The 18,162-nt window shown below is 38.0% G+C and overlaps 1 protein-coding gene across 9 annotated transcripts in view; it reads left to right on the top strand.

Moving 5' to 3' along the window:
• Nucleotides 1-18,162, top strand: part of LOC108717166 (myelin transcription factor 1-like protein) — a 310,654-nt gene that overhangs the window by 87,691 nt on the left and 204,801 nt on the right. For all 9 annotated transcript variants that reach the window (XM_041563524.1, XM_041563530.1, XM_041563531.1 and 6 more), the window contains exon 2: nucleotides 11,348-11,502. The gene's annotated coding sequence lies outside the window, so the exon portion shown is untranslated. The remainder of the gene's footprint in view (nucleotides 1-11,347; nucleotides 11,503-18,162) is intronic.

Raw genomic sequence — 18,162 nt, 5'->3', positions numbered from 1 at the left:
CAAAGAATCATCTTACGGGAACACTAACCACTTTTTGTGTACAAAAAACATGGAATGACCCCACATATCATGTGCCCCAACCTTTAGGGGGTTATTTAATAAACTGACATTTTTGGGTATTTATTAAAGCCCTATGTAGCAAAAAGCAAAAAATTGTACTATTCAGGAAAAAATTCAGAAAAAAACGTAGGATTCGGGTTTTCACTCGATTTAATTGAGTTTTCCCCCAATCAGATTAAATTGAGCTTTTTGAATAATAAATAAGGTCAAATTGTGGATTCTAGTTTGATAAGAATTTTTTAAATTAAAAAATCTGAAAAAATTGGACTTTGATCAATAAGCCCCTTAGGGGGTTATTTACTAAACTCAGAATGCAAAAATCCCGAAACATTTGTGTTTTTTTTTTTATAAAATCGGAATTTTTCAGAATTTATTAAACCCCAAGGATGGGAAAAGTCTCAGTCTAAAAATCCGGCATCTCAGACCTGTCGATGTTGCATATAAGTCAATGGGAGAAGTCCCTCTGATTTGTTGATGTGTGCTGGATTTTTGACAATATCCCGACGTTTTCAAAGTTTTCGGGCAAAATTCTGAGTTTTCGGGTGAAAAATCCGAAAAAATCGTGATAAAGATAATCTGATTTTTCCCGATTTTTCCCCACAAACTGTATTAATAAACAAGCCCAAAAAACCTGTGCGGATTTGTTCTGAGTTTTTTTTCAGAAAATATTGAGATAAATAACCGCATTAGTGTCATTTCAGGAACCAAGTGCATTTTGGAGAACCAAATGCAACAAAAACCTGGATGTTTTCAAAGGCATTAAGCTTCAATATGCCATCTGTTCCCCCTGAATCACAGGTCTACCCATTATACTAATGAGGCAGCCATTCCATAGTATAGGAGCAGCACATTTTTGAAAAGCAGAAAATACATGATTGAGGAGATGAAGTCCACTCACCTGCAAACTGTATTGGATTGAGAGCAGTGCTGGGTACATGCTCATCTACGTATTTGACCTATGACAATGTGGCAGTGGTTGAGCAAATGTGGTGTATGAAAATATGTTTAAAGAAAACTAAAGCTTAACTAAAGAAGTAGCTAGAAATGTTGTTCATTATGTTTTGAGCTTCTGTACCAGCCCAAGGCAACCACAGCCCTTTAGCAGTAAACATCTGTGTCTCCAAAGATGCCCCAGTAGCTCCCCATCTTCTTTTCTGCTGATTCACTGCACATGCTCTGTGCTGCTGTCACTTACTGAGCTTAGGGACCCACTCACAATATACAGTACACATAGAATAGAAATGTCACAATATAAGGCTGATTAGTAATTAATACAGATAATTACTATATGGCAGCACAGAAACCAGTGCAACTAGCATCAGAATTTAATAATCAGCCCTGTAGCATCAGTTTATATTACAGGCCAACCTCATTTTCTGCTGGATAATTAGTGACGAGCCCTAAGCTTAGCTTCTCAACAGCTGCTCAGAGCCCACTGAGCATGTGAGTGTCACAGACACTTTCCAAGATGGTGACCCCCTGTGACAAGTTTGAAGTCCTGGATCATTGCTGCTATTGACAAGCTGAAACTTTAGGCTGGTGCAATACGTTCAGTATTTAAATTATGACATTTTTGGTCGTATTTATTTTTAGGGTTTAGTTCTCCTTTAAGCCACACCAATTAAAAAACTTACATCTATGAAACATTTTTGAGGCCATGGCTTTTCTCAACCTTTAGCATATGTATAAAAGAATTTGAATCAGAAAAACTTGATCACATTCATTGGCAAAATGAAAAAAGTTTCCCATGGTTGTCACAGTATCCCATTCATTTTTAAAAAATGTGACTTTCTTTTTAGGAAAAAAAAAAACTTTTATAAATGTTATAATTATATTTAATAATTTATAATTAGTGAAAAAAAAAACACTCCGTTGATTTATATAGAATCCTGCCTTGGAAAAAAAAATATTCGATTTAGCAATTATTGACCTCGAATTGCAACAAAAAGTCAAATTTTAATAAATCTGACCCTTGCTGTCCATTTGAATTGTATAGGTATTCTCTTTCCTTTCTCAAAACTCTTCATAACTGTAATGTTCACTTACTTCTTCAACATCTTTACCCACAAGAAACACGACTATTCCTCGTCTGTCCCAGAGACTGGTTACATTTTTAAGCCAATTATAGTGGAGCAAGAAGCACAGAGCAAGTCTCGATGAAAATCTTTTTACTAGGATTCATTTGTTACACAGAATGCAGATGAGGAATTGTTTGTCGTACAGCAAATATATATTTACAACTCGCTTGTCAATTGTAATTGTGTTTTCATCACGAATCTTCAAAACTATAAAGAAAATGTATTCACTGAAACACAACAGGAAGCAAGTGTTACCTTAGGACACAGAACAAGGAGTGTTACATATTTAAGGACAAAAGAAGGCATACATTTAAAAGATAAATTAACCCCACAAACACAAACTCCATTTACCCTGTTAGTATACGTATGGGACCTGTTATCCAGACCTGGAGTTTTCTGGATAACTGATCTTTCTGTAATTTGGATCTTCATACTTTAAAGGGATACAGTCATGGGAAAACATGTTTTTTTCAAAATCCATCCGTTAATAGTGCTGCTCCAGCAGAATTTTGCACTGAAATTCATTTTTCAAAAGAGCAAACAGATTTTGTTATATTTAATTTTGAAATATGACATTGGGCTAGACATATTGTCAGGTTCTAAGCTGCCCCCAGTCATGTGACTTGTGCTCTGATAAACTTCAGTCACTCTTTACTGCTGCACTGCAAGTTGGAGTGATATCACTCAGCCTAACAACAAAAAGTAGCTCCCTAAAGCTGGCCATAGACACAAAGATCTGATCGTACGAATTGAGGATTCGTACGATTTTCAGACCGTGTGTGGAGAGTCCTGACATTTTTCGTCCGGCGGAGATCGGTCGTTTGGTCGATCGGACAGGTTAGAAAATTTCTGTCGGCTGCCGATAATATCTCTGCGTGTATTGCGGATCGTACGATTTTCAGTGGGAGACTGTCACCAGCTTTGGTTGGACATAGATATCGTACGATTGCTGTCAGGGGCAGAACATTGCTGATCTGTTCTTTAACTAATCCGACTGGTAAGACTTTGATCTGAATGGTTAGTGGCGGGTCGGGAGATGGGAAAGTCCGATCGTACGATGATTCGTACGATCGGATCTTTGCATCTATGGCCAGCTTAACACAAGATAACCGCTCCTTGGTAGATATAAGAAGAGCACTCAATAGTAAAAGCCAAGTCCCACTGAAACTGATTCAGTTACATTAAGTAGGAGAAATAACAGCCTGCCAGAAAGTAGTTCCCTCCTAAAGTGCAGGCACAAGTCACATGACTGGGGCAGCTGGGAAACTGACAATATGTCTAGCCCCATGTCAGATTTCAAAATTAAATATAAAAAAATATGTTTGCACTTTTGATAAATGGATTTCAGTGCAGAAGTCTGCTGGAACAGCACTATTAAATGATGCGTTCTCATGCCAGTATCCCTTTAAGTCCACTAGAAAATCATGTAAACATTAGGGGGCAGATTTATCAACGGTCGAAGTGAAAATTCGAATTTAAAAAAAATTGGATTTCAAGCTATTTTTTGTGTACTTTGACTAGGGAACAGTCCAAATTCAATTAGAATTTGAAAAAAAATATCGAAATTTATCATGTACTGTCTCTTTTAAAATTCGACTTCAACCATTCGCCATCTAAAACCTGCAGAATTGCTGTTTTAGCCCATGGGGGACCTCCTAGAACCTATGTGGAGTCAATTGCTGGACTGTAAATCTTAGATTTTTTTAAAATAAATTTCGTTTGGTCTTTTTTATTCGAATTTCTGATTTTTTTTTTATTCGAAATCGACCATTGATAAATCTTCCCCTAATTAAACCCAATAGGCTGGTTTTGCTTCCAATAAGGAATAAAAAATTGCATTATTTGGATAAAATGGTGTGCATGGGAGAAAGCCTTTCAATAATATTGAGCTTTCTGGATAACAAGTTTCCAGATAATTGATCCCATACCTGTATACACCACTCTAGACCTGAGAAAACCTTTGAAGACATTAAGGCTGTGATTGCATAAAGGCCTGCACTTCAGTAAGGCACATAACAGACATGGCAGCATCCAGCATGATGATTCAGGAGGGAAGGGAAAGGTATTGGGGAGGTTAGGGGGAAAAGCATCTGTTGGGTGGAGGGGCCAGTATAGGCACAGACACTTATTTGCCTTCTTCTTCTGACTCTTTTCAGCTTTCAAATGGGGGTCACTGACCCCATCTAAAAATCAAATGTTCTGTAAGGCCACGCATTTATTGTTATTGCTACTTTTTACTCATCTATTCAGGCCTCTCCTATTCATATTCCAGTCTCTTATTCAAATCAGTGCATGGTTGCTGGGGTAATTTGGACCCTAGCAACCAGTTGGCTGAAATTGCAAATTGGGGAGCTGCTGAATAAAAAGCTAAATAACTCAAAAACCACAAATAATAAAAAATGAAAACCTATGGCAAATTGTCTCAGAATATCACTCTCTATATCATACTTAAAGTTCATTTAAAGGGGAACAACCCCTTTAACCTATTTAGTTCTATATATTGCAGAATATGACCCCTATATTGTTTCTAATTATTTGGCATGTATGGGTTTCCCTTTAATAGGATGTAGCTGCAATCACTGCTGTATTGTTTCCAGCAGAGACTGAATTCTTGCTTGTCATGATATAGAAGTTATATATTACAGCATATATTGGTTACAGTGGCATGAATATTTAATCTGCATTTGTTCTTTCCGGTCTGGCAGCTGTGAACAAGCAGACTGCATTAATTCAATATATATGAGTCTCATTATATTGCCTAAGGTCTTTGTGCAAAGCATAAACAATTAAGTATGACTTGCACACAGAAACACAGTCACACACACCCAGACAGACACACACAGACACAGACACACACAGGACTGGCAACAATAAAGGCAAGGTCAGAGCAGACAAAGTCAATATGAGGATATGAAAGCTAGCAGGAGTACCTAGCACTGGCATGGTGACCTAACAAGAAGGTGTCATTCATGCTAATGGGTCTTTTAAATTAGTCCGTCATGTGAAAATGGATTTCTTATACAGGTATGGGACCTGTTATCCAGAATGCTCGGGACCTGGGGGTTTCCGGATAATGGATCTTTCCGTAATTTGGGTCTTCATGCCTTAAGTCTACTAGAAATTAATTTAAACATTAAATAAACCTAATAGGCTGGTTTTGCTTCCAATAATGATTAATTATATCTTAGTTGGGATCAAGCACAAGCTACTGTTTTATTATCACAGAGAAAAAGGAAATCGTTTTTAAAAATTTGTATTATTTCGATAAAATGGAGTCTATGGGAGACAGCCATTCCATATTTCGGAGCTTTCTGGATATCGGGTTTCCGGATAAGGGATCCTATACCTGTACATTCATTAAAAGCTTCCAGTTGTTCTACAGTTCTCTGTAAATAAAAATACATTCAAAAGCGGTGTTTGTTTATTTCTCTCTGTTCTCTTAAAACATTATAACAGGCGTCAGGTCTCTTCCAGTTCTCTTAATCAGCTTTTATCGGCTGGCTCACAACATTGTTTCAGAAGTCAGAGCCAAGACAGTAGAGAATGTAACTAATACTGCTTTTACGTTTGAATTGTGTGCCATTTAACCTGGCATGCCATTGTCCCAAAGTTGGTGTGGCAAGGTCATTGGCCAAGTATCACAGAGGCCAATCGGGGCATTCCTACAGGTGGATGCATACAATGCAATATATATATATATATATATATATATATATATATATATATATATATATATATATATATATATATATATAATCCAAAATCCAAATTTTTTTAAAAATTCCTTTTTCTCTGTGATAATAAAACAGTGCCCTGTACTTGATCCAAACTAGGATATAATTAATTCTTATTGGAAGCAAAACCAGGTTATTGAGTTGATTTAATGTTTACATCATTTTCTTCAGGTATGAAGATCCAAATTGCAGAAAGATCTGTTATCCAGAAAACACCAGGTCCTGAGCATTCTGGATAACGAGTCCCATACCTGTTTTTATATAGAGTTGGCCTTCACCCTTCATATGGTCATTGATCCCCAAGGTGACTCATGAAACTATGTTTTACAATAGGTGATACATTATTCCCTATACAGGTATGGGACCTGTTATCCAGAATGCTCGGGACCTGGGGTTTTCCGGATAACAGATCTTCATGCCTTAAGTCTACTAGAAATTCATTCAAACATTAAATAAACCCAATAGGCTGGTTTTGCTTCCAATAATGATGAATTATATCTTAGTTGGGATCAAGTACAAGCTACTGTTTTATTATTACAGAGAAAAAGGAAATAATTTTTTAAAAATGTGGATTATTTGGATAAAATGGACTCTATGGGAGACAGCCATTCCACAATTCGGAGTTTTCTGGATATCGGGTTTCCGGATAAGGGATCCTATACCTGTATTAACATGGAATATCATTTGTAAAATTATTGAATTTCTAGGAACAATATTTCGCTTGCAGAACAGTTTTTTTCTTACTGTCAACAACTGCTGTACTTAAATCAAATTTCAAAAGCACCAACAATTTCACAGCTAACTTAGGCACAGGTTTCATGGTTGCTAGGTGTCCAGTTAAAGGGACATGGACTGAATGTTGCCTTCAAAAGAATTATTACGTTTCCTACTCTGCCAACAGGCACCATAAACTCCTCTGCGTAGCATCTCTATTTTAGTAAAATCTGGTCAAGAACCATGTCCTGCCAAAACATTCCACCACCACTGACTATTAATGGGCAAACCCATCTTAGAATTCGCTTTTAGATCGGAACGTGGGCATTGATATTCTAATATATTTTGAACTGCATCTTTTTTTTGTTTTGGGTGTTTTTAATTTTTTTTTCCTTTTAATTTTGTCTCTTTCTGTCTAACCTGAATTCTAAAATATGATCTGGTTGCCAGGGTTAACAACACCCAGCAATCAGAAAGCAGATGAATTGGGAGTCTACATTTGTATTCATCTTTCAGTCTACTGACTAATAACCCCAATAACCCAATTCCAAACTCAAACTTCAGGGTGAAATTTTCAATAATTGTAACAGTAGCGTGGACACTTTTCTCCGTGCCACACCCAGTGTGTTAGTTCTGCCTGTTACAGAATATACCATATAAGTCACTGGCTGCACCTACTAATCGTTGGCCTCTTAATAACTGAACCTTGATCTTTAGTGATTCAATGGTTTATTAAATTCAAATTCAGGTCGAGCAGTGAGTTATGATGCACTTTATGTGACTGGTACAGTATGTTATAGGAGTGGGAATGTATTATGCATATGAAGAGTTCAATAACACTTTTTGCTTCCATGATAAAAACATAGTGCAGATAAACCCTTCATCACAGTGGAAACGCAGGAATTACATTCTCACAAGACAACAAAAGACAAACCTATTAAGACTTCAAGGTAAATCAATTGGTTGACAGCAAAGGCAGAAAGTAGAGGAGGTGGATGGAAAAACTATGGTATCATATCTGATTATTGCTTCTTCTTCTAACCCCACTATTCAGAGTATTGATGTTTCTGTACTTGGTGTAATGAAAAAGCTTTTGAAGGAAAGGACTCAGCATATTATAGCCGGTAAACTCATTTAAATTCAGTGTATAAGAAGACGACACCTTCCATGTGTCTGTGAAAGACTTTAACACTTTCCCAAGCTCTCGCACACACTGTAAACACCTGATGAAAGTCTCTGCAGAAATTATATTTATGACTTTAGCATAACATCACTTTGTGTAGATCCTGCACAGCATATCTAAAGAATGATATAACACCTTTATGAGGGTATTGCCATTTTTATAACAGGGAACTTTGAAAACCAGTAATGGGTTTAGAAAATATTCTGATAGGTTCTTCTTGATGAGTGACATGCACTCTTGTGTTTAATTTCAACCACCAATTCTTCGTAAAGCTAACAAAATATTGGACCATTATCAATGATAATTTACATAGTTAAATCAGGTTGAAAAAAGACAAAGTCCATCAAGTCCAACCCCTCCAAATGAAAACCCAGCATCCACACACACACCCCTCCCTACTTTCACACAAATTATATATACCCATACCTATACTAACTATAGAGCTTAGTATCACAATAGCCTTTGATATTATGTCTGTCCAAAAAATCATCCAAGCCATTCTTATAGTCATTAACTGAATCAGCCATCACAACATCACCCGGCAGTGCATTCCACAACCTCACTGTTCTGACTGTGAAGAACCCCCTACGTTGCTTCAAATGAAAGTTCTTTTCCTCTAGTCTAAAGGGGTGGCCTCTGGTACGGTGATCCACTTTATGGGTAAAAAGATCCCCTGCTATTTGTCTATAATGTCCTCTAATGTACTTGTAAAGTGTAATCATGTCCCCTCACAAGCACCTTTTTTCCAGAGAAAACAACCCCAACCTTGACAGTCTACCCTCATAATTCAAGTCTTCCATCTCTCTAACCAATTTAGTTGCACTTAGTCTCTGCACTCTCTCCAGCTCATTTATATCCCTCTTAAGGACTGGAGTCCAAAACTGCCCCCATACTCCAGATGAGGCCTCACCAGGGACCTATAAAGAGGCATAAGTATGTTTTCATCCCTTGAGTTAATGCCCTTTTTTATGCAAGACAGAACTTTATTTGCTTTAGTAGCCACAGAATGACACTGCCCAGAATTAGACAACTTATTATCTACAAAAACCCCTAGATCCTTCTCATTTAAGGAAACTCCCAACACACTGCCATTTAGTGTATAACTTGCATTTATATTATTTTTGCCAAAGTGCATAACCTGCATTTATCAACATTGAACCTCATTTTCCAGTTTGCTGCCCAGTTTTCCAACTTAGACAAATGACTCTGCAAAGTGGCAGCATCCTGCATGGAACCTATAGTTCTGCTCAATTTAGTATCATCTGCAAAAATAGAAACAGTACTTTCAATGCCCACCTCCAGGTCATTAATAAACAAGTTAAAATGAATGAATATATGCCATTGTTCCCAGTCTTTGTTAAGGTGGAATAGGCCAAATTTCCAGATGCAAAAAAAAGTAGGACCAAATATTGGAGGGAATGGTATTAGAACAAGTGCATGATTGGGTATAACTTATATGGGGGAATACCCCAGGGAATTCTAGTTTTAATTATATTCATTTACAACCTTGCGTTTTTGTGGACTCATTAGTGCAGAGTTCCATTTACTAAAGGTACCTACAGGGCTGCTAACCCCTAGAAATGGCTGAGAAGGCAGTAGGAGAATTGTAAATAATTTAGATTCATATTTGCATTCTGTATTGTGGCTGAATCTAGATGACGCAAAGATAAAATTCTGTAGGCCCTTTCCTTATTGATGAGATGAATGCGATGAGTACAATGGAATTCTGGAACGAAACAAAAGTTCAGATGGATGAACTGAAGGTTAATGTGGTGAGACACGGGAATCCATAACATACCAATGATGGACTCTCTTATGCAACCTAACTCAATGAGAGCAACTATTCCAGGAATCATGGCACTGAAAAGATAAAGGGTCCAAGACCGCAGGTTGATATACTTGATTTATTATTTAATCTCCACTGCACTTACATAATTTAAATCAATATTCATTCTTGAAAAGATCAAGAGCATCACTTCATTGCTCAGTCCGGTGTACCAGGCAAATGATCTCATTAGTCACGAGTTTGACTTGTATCCTCAAAATAAGTTCTCCTACACTAGATGCCTACAGCAGCAAGGGAAAAGCTTAATACATGTCATCTATCATTTACTCTTTCCTAATTCATCATGATTAGTCTTAATTTAGCTTTCCAGTCTTAAACCTACTGTGATTTAATTTTCATCCTCAAATGTGTCACCATAAAAGATAAGGTTACTCCTACATTGGTCTTCTTCATTATACAGTAGGTTCCTCATATCTATACATTTAGCCATCGCTGATTCTGGTATACCCTACCCCATGATGCCAGGAATATATTACTGGGTCTCTGAGATGTGCACCTGTCTTGGAAGGTTATTTAAATCTGCAGGAAGCAATTCAGTAAGACACTACTATGCATATTGGGCTTTCAGTCCTTATGGAATTTGCAGCTGTTCTGAGATCCCAAGAGAAGGAACTGCTTTCTTTTAACTCAGCTTTCTAAGTCCCTATTTTACTTGCAGCTGGGCCCTGACAACAATCCAACATGGACTTGATGCTCTTATTTTCTTACCTTACTTTTTATGTAAATTATAGTAACAAAAATAATCCTTTTCATAATGTTTTCTCCCAGTGGATTTAGAGTGCCATTGGGCCTCTTGGCCATCAGTCAAAGGCCCAATGACTGGGACACACTTGGGCTAGGCATACAGTACAGTTACAAAGAGGATAAGACCAGTTGTATGGAAGAATGGCAGAATGGTTCAAATAATAGTGATTTTATTCCAGTATATATATAGGAATGTCCTAGCATATGTAATTTGACCAAGGTCCACCAACTCAATCTTAGTTGACCTTGCAGCCATCATATGTTATAGGATGGGTTTACTTTCTGGTGTTAATGGACCCTTGAAGTCTTCAATGGTAACAATCAGGTCAACTGGAAGTAACAGGTTTGTGTCACTGAAAGATCTAAGAAAGATTTTGGGATGGGCAGGAAGAACCTCCTTTATCACATGACAACCACTGTCTGCCAGGCGACAGTTTAGGTTAGGTTTAACATCTTTTATTGCAGACTGAAGATCACTGCTATACAAATGAGTTTTTTTGTTACTTGGCAGTGATAAATCTGTATTCCTGTCAAAGCATTGCTGCTGTGTGTCCCCAAGAGTGAACCAACGAAAGTTTTAAGCAGATTTGAAGGGAGCTGATTCAATGAGAATCTATTATGCTGTATAACATTTCCGAAAACTAACAACAGAGACAGGAACGATCCGGTAATTCACTTCCTGAAACAGTGATAATGATATCATATCTGGTAACTGTATCTGCATCCAGTGAAACTCTTTTGGGATGGCAAGGGAGAACACACCTTAGAGCGTGAATTAGGGGTTAAGCGATGATGTAGCTCAGTACTCTCACTTCACTAATGGCATCAATAAATGAATATTAAAAAAATTACAAAAACATGTCTAAAAAGAGATTCCGTATGAAATGAATATGTTGGTGGTTATGCCTTGGGATTTTGGCTTCTGTCCATGACTGTAGTTACTGTAGAACTTACACAACTTTTGATGTTTTACCTGTTTCCTCCATAGATGTAATGTCAAGCAGAGGACATACAAAGATTAAAAAGAGATCAGAAGACTAGAAGGCCTGGATACACTAGCGGTACATTTCCACCTTTCAAAAAAATCCCTGAGAAGGAATTTTGAGATGCCACCAGCTGAGAACCTCTGCTGCAAAACATAAGGTAGGATATTCTGAAAATCAATATTTTGTGCCACTTTAACAAATTGTTAGCAAGCTAATGTAATCCCTTATTGGCTGAATTAGACAAAAACTAACTAGTGTGGTAGAGCATGGGCTACACACGACCCTCTTTCGCCAGGATGGGATTTCGCTAAATGAAAATATAACATGCTGATGTTGTTGAACTACAACTCACTACTGCCAAAGGTGTAAAAGAATAGAGTTGGAAGCCAGGGGTTCTTTGCAAAATAGTAGAACAGGCTTTATTCATTCATAAAGCGCCACAGGGTTATCATACTCACATATAAGGTAGTCAAAATACATTCTCCAGTTGTAGCAGACACAACAAGGAAAGACACCATAGTAGGAGTAGCACTGGGAGTTGAGAGGATCACCTTCAAGGGTTTCAGCACCTCATGTGGCCCGGAGCCCCTACAGGAGACGTGGAACAGGGATAGAACAATAACCTGATTCCCTTGTCAGTATGGTGGTCCCTTCACTACAGGCAAGCAGAGCCTGGGGGAAAGTTAATGCCTCTATCTTCCTAGTTGGAGCTTGAGCTGAACTTACTAACTAAGCCTCATTGTCTCACTCTCTCTATAGAGTGCTATTTCAGGAGCTACACAAAACACTGGCTTCACCTCTTTCACAGGGTCCCTGTACACCGACTTCACTAAAGGGGTTGTCCCTTTAGGGCCTAACACTTCTGGGACTTGTTGATGCCAGGCTCAGTGGACCTTCCACCCAGATGAACTCCTGCAGGACAAAGAGGAAGGACCTCCCCCTGCAAAGCACTATGTTACAGTGATGCAGGATATAGTCATCAACCTAGGGCCAATGAAATGTGTATGCAAATAAGATACCAAACGTTACATGGGTTTTAACCCAGCAACAGGGAACTAAGGCATTGTTAGGGAATGAAGCCATAAGGGCAATTACACTTATGTGTCCCTACACTAATATATGATCAGAATACAAATTGTGATTATTATACCTTTTTATGTTTATACCAGTGTTGAAGTTTAACAGCTGTTATGACTTTTTGAAAACAAATACATTAAAATGTAAAGGGACCATATATTTTTTGTAGAACTTGGGGAATGATTTACTAGTGATCACTATTTTATTTTTGACATGGTTGATACAAACATTGATCCATCAATTTCAAATGGATTGATAAACTATTAATGAAGCCCACTCTTCTTGGAAAATGCCTTTTTGCTTCAAGGTGAATTTGATCAATATCATTATTGCATTGCTATTGATCTAATTCACTAGGAAAATAAATGTAAACACTTTACTATTGTATTCGATATCTCAGGCCAATCAATCTTTTAGGAGTCTGAGGTATTGAACTTTGGAAAGACAACTTGATTGCTTGAATCTGCTCTCCAAAATGATGTTTTGACTCTTTTTTATGATAGAACAGTTGAACCGTTGCTTAGAATACTAAGGGGCGGATTTATTAACTTTTTTGGGTCAGGCTTTTTGACGCCAAAAATCTGAAAAGTTGCAGTGGGTTTGACAGTGGCTTTTGTGCGACATAACAAAGAAGTCATAGTTATTGTGTGGCAAGTTGAAAAAGTTGCAGTTTTTGCGACTTTTCCTTGACTTTTCCCGTTCTTTTCCAGTTCCAATCTTTTAATAAATTTCAAGACTTTCGTGGTTTTAGACAAAGTGAATTTAGTCGTGGTTTCAAAAACCTCTAAAACCACTAAAATGAGACTGTTTATAAAAAGGCTAAAGGAGGATTTGAGGGGCACACACACCTGGTTAATTTTCTCAATTGTTTGGGTGCACCTCCCGCAGTGTCCTTCCCCACTGGAATACAGGAATCAGAGACGAAATGGGCAGCACTCCAGGATAAAGTTAAAAAATTGCCTTTATTTACCAACAGCAATTTATCCTGGAGTGCTGCCCATTTCGTCTCTGATTCCTGTTTATAAAAAGGCCTCTAAAAGTTTTCTTAAAAGTGAACCACCCCTTTAAAGGGATACTGTCATGGGAATTTTTTTTTTCCAAAATGAATCAGTTAATAGTGCTGCTCCAGCAGAATTCTGCACTGAAATCCATTTCTCAAAAGAGCAAACAGTTTTTTTTATATTTCATTTTGAAATCTGACATGGCGCTAGACATACTGTCAGTTTCCCAGCTGCCCCAAGTCATGTGACTTATGCTCTGATAAACTTCAGTCACTCTTTACTGCTGTACTGCAAGTTGGAGTGTTATCACCCCCTCACTTTCCCCCCTAGCAGCCTAACAACAGAACAATGGGAAGGTAACCAGATAGCAGCTCCCTAACACCAGATAACAGCTGCCTGGTAGATCTAAGAACAGCACTCAATAGTAAAATCCAGGTCCCACTGAGACACATTCAGTTACATTGAGTACGAGAAACAACAGCCTGCCAGAAACTTCCATCCTAAAGTGCTTTCTCTTTCTGAAAGCACATGACCAGGCAAAATAACCTGAGATGGCACCTACACACTAATATCACAAATTAAAATATACACTTGCTGGTTCAAGAATTACATTTTTTATGGTCAAGTGAATTATTTGAATTGTAAACAGTGTAATTTATAAAATACATCATAAAAATCACGACAGAATCCCTTTAAAGTTTCATAATGTGTGTTTTAAATATTTGACTTATAACCTCTGCATAAACCCGGAATCTCATATGTGCTCAAATCTGTTCCTTTTTTTGTTTTACTTTTTTAAGAGTATGCTTTAAGTGGAGGCATTTTTATTCTAGCAAAGCTGAGTATATCTGGGTATGCAGTGTAGCCTTCTCCCTCTTGTTATTTTGATATATGTTTGTTATATGCGTGTGACAGTGTGTTTGGGTATTTAGGTTTTGCCTTACTAAGCAAGCAGCTGCAATGGGGAATCGTTTACCAACTAATAAAATGTAAGCACAGTCATAATATTCTGGGTTTTATGAGTATATAAGCTGATCCCATGAGGAAGAACATAGTACAGTATGACATTATCTGCATACATAAAATGCAAGCCATTGTTAAGAGTCATTTGCAAGCAGACGCTGGTCTAATATGCGGGAAACACCATTTAGTAAACTCATTGATGTAAAGATTTCCATACATGAATGGAACTGATGAATAGGATACACTCTTTGTTGTTTTTCAAAGGGTTTTCCTTCGTAAGCTGTTAGTGGGAAACAACCGAGCATTTTCTAGGTACTCATTGCTGATATAAACTGTAACATGGCTTGGTTTAATTCAACTGATTGTTTTAAACAAATACGTTATACTAAACTAAATGTAAACACATTTATATACCCCCCCTCTTTTTACTGTGCATATGTATTATTATTTTGGGGGTAAAGTCCATGGCAATGAAACTTTCCAAGCACCTGATCACACAAGGTTTTTGATGCCTCCTATTTTACATTGTATCTTTTTCTCTTCCTTCAGTTCTATTTCCTTTCTTCTTCTGCTCTTCCCCATTGTTTCTCCTCATCCTCACATCCTCTACCTTTCATTTCTGCTATCTCTTCTTACTATTCTGTTTGACAACCTTAGCCTTCTTTTTCTTCCCCATTCTTTTCTCATCTGATCTACCCCTGTACCCTTCTTTTGTCTTCTGGCTTCAACCCCCTGCTATGCACTTACTTTTTCACATTTTGTTCTTCTGCTCCTGAGCTAACCACACTTCTGCTCTCTGCTCTCCGCTCTCTACCCTCTTCCCATTCTTTTTTAACTTCCCTCATACTTTTATATCTGGTCTTTTTACCCCCTTTGTGCTATCTTCTTCTCTCCTCTTAAAGGAGAACTCAACCCCCCACTAAAAAAAACCCTACCTTGTACCCTACATAGTCCCCCCTTCCTGCTCTCCCCCCACATAGAAGATAACACCTATAAGTGCAGAGTAAGCGCAGTGTAGCTCAAGGGCACTGTCATTCCAGCTCTTCAGATTTCTTCAGGTCCTCTTCCCTTTGGAAATTTCCGTCACTTTTGGCACATGTGCAGTTACTACGAACAGTTAGACTACTCCAACTGCGCATGCGCTAATACGGTGCTCACTTCCCAAAGAAATCTGAAGATGGCGCCCACGAGCTCCGCTGCACTTACTCTGCACCGATAGGCGAGTAGGATTAGGGGCACTTATAGGTGTTATCACCTATGGGGGGGAGCAGGGAGGGGGGACTATATCTAGTAATGGGAAGGGGTTTTATTAGTGGAGGGGTTGAGTTCTAAAAGCATGTTTATTTACAGTATGCTTTACTCGTGTCTACTTTTTCTATTACTTTCTTGCACTACTCTTTATATTTTTCAGCTTCACCCCTCCTTGCCTCTTCTACTTCATTTACTCATTTCTCTTCTGTGCCCTATTACACAGACTTAAAGGGCAACTAAAGGTGTAAGAAACACGTCATTTTAATTCCTTAAGACATATGAGATCTATACTGCCAGCAACCATATAAGCACACATCAACTTCCAGGGATTCCCCCAGAAAATGTGTCTAATTAGAGTGAGCATAATCAGCAATGTTCATGACAGACTTTGAGCTTTTTGTTTCATTATTTAAATAGGGCTGTCAACAGGGGCGTAACTATAGAGGAAGCAGACCCTGCGGCTGCAGGGGGGGGGCAGGAGGTATAGGGGTCCCATGAGGCCCTAATTCATATACAATTTCAATAAATATTGGAGAAACAAGTCAACCTCTTAACATTTTGGGGGCCTGAAAAATAATTTGCTGTGGGGCCCAGTAATATCTAGTTACGCCACTGGCTGTCAACCTTAATATTGGACACTCTGGGGTGGCCTGGTGATATTAGGGGCGACCTGTGATTGGCAGAAATGTTCGTCAATCAGGCCAAAGTCCTGTCTGGGTTTTTATTCATCTGAAATCCAGATAGGAAGTTTAGAATCAAACAGCTTGTATAAAAAACGGACAGGTGTCAACTCTATGTTAATAATCTACAGGTATGGGATCAGTTATCCATTATGGGAATTGTGGGAAGGCCATCTCCCCTAGATTCCATTTTATACAAAAAATCCACATTTTTAAAATGGATTTCCTTTTTCTCTGTAATAATAAAACAGTAGCTTGTACTTGATCCAAACTAAGATATAATTAATCCTTATTGGAGGCAAAACCAGCCTATTGGGTTTATTTAATATTTACATGAATTTCTAGTAGACTTAAGGTATGCAGATCCAAATTTTGGACAGATCTGGAAAACCCCAGGACTGAGCATTTTGGATATGGGAATTTTTTTTTAAACCTGTTTAGATAAGAAATCAATATAATGATATGGCACCCCAAAAGGCAGACCTTCTATGAGTTTGTTGGTTTCCTCCCCAGTAGACTGCATTTCCAAACCTTCCTGTATTTCATAACCATTATATGTAGTTCATAATCTGCATAACTTTGCAATTCTCGCTCGAGAAATGAGAAAACAATTTGTAGGCCTGAATATTGCATATTAAAATATAGGTTACATGAAAAATGTCCAAGCCCGCCTCGCATTCACGAGATAACAAAGGCTGAAGGCAATAGACCTATTTTAAGCAAATGTCAAAAGAAAATCTCTGATATTTGGATGTGGGCTCCTACTTTTTTTTTTTACTCAGGCGTTTCCTAAATCCGTGTTTGATGAGATTCCTCTGCTATAAATTCAGTAAATTCCCTGTAGTCTAGAGTAGCACAGAGTGTGCTTCATGAAAATGTCATCTGCTAGTGCTGCAATTACTCACACTCCAGCAATCATGTGCACAATGCAGAATGGGTCGAATTCAGGGGAGAATGAGAACCAGCAATCAAGCCTCTGGATTTGAGAACAAAGCCAATTTCTTTCATGTGCCATCAACACGACCATTAAGGCCTTAATTAGAAGGCAAGTGTCAAGCCCTTCTCCTGAAAGGTGCATTATTATTATTATACAGCTTGGCTTCAAAACAGTTTGGGATTGACAAAGGGAACCATGCCTAATATCATGTAAAAGAGATACAGACAGATTTGCATGAAATGAAACAAACCCCATGACCTAGAACCTGTAACTTGGGCACCGTTGGTGTCTTTATCATTCTTTGTCATATATATATGTATGTTGCTAACTTAGCACTTTTAAAACAGACACATCATACAGTATATAGATTTCACTCATGGCTAATTAGCAATGAATTAACATGCATTCTGCCTAATTGCACTGGAGTGCCAGCAGTCTGCCACATGGACATACATTAATTGCTAATTAGCCATGCAAGATGGGGATTTAAGATATGTTTAACTCATTTGTACCTGCCCTGATGTGTAGACCTGAAAATAGCATCATTAGAAGGGCTAAATTGGCATGGCTATTGGCTTGGAGTAATGAGGTTACATTCACAACTGCTGTTGCGCTCCCTTTACTTTCCCCTCAGTTGTGTATCACATAACTTTCTTTAAGGGTTAAGTAAACCTTTAAAATAAGGGAATATAAAATTGAGGAGGGTGTTATTCTAAGCACTTTTGCAATGTACATTCATTATTTCTTTTTCTTTAATTCCAGCATATTAAGGGACACATGTACTGTTAATATGAATCAATTTTGTTACAATAGCGCCACCTGCTGGTCAGTTGCCAACCATTCTGACCACCAAGTAGTCAAGGAAGAGAAAGAAAGAGGCTGCTCTGATGTTCTTCTGTTTAGGAAAG

Source organism: Xenopus laevis, chromosome 5L (genome assembly GCF_017654675.1).
Source record: "Xenopus laevis strain J_2021 chromosome 5L, Xenopus_laevis_v10.1, whole genome shotgun sequence".
Lineage (NCBI taxonomy): Eukaryota > Metazoa > Chordata > Amphibia > Anura > Pipidae > Xenopus > Xenopus laevis.
The sequence above is the reverse complement of the archived record's forward strand: the minus strand, read 5'-3'. Positions and strand labels throughout refer to the sequence as shown.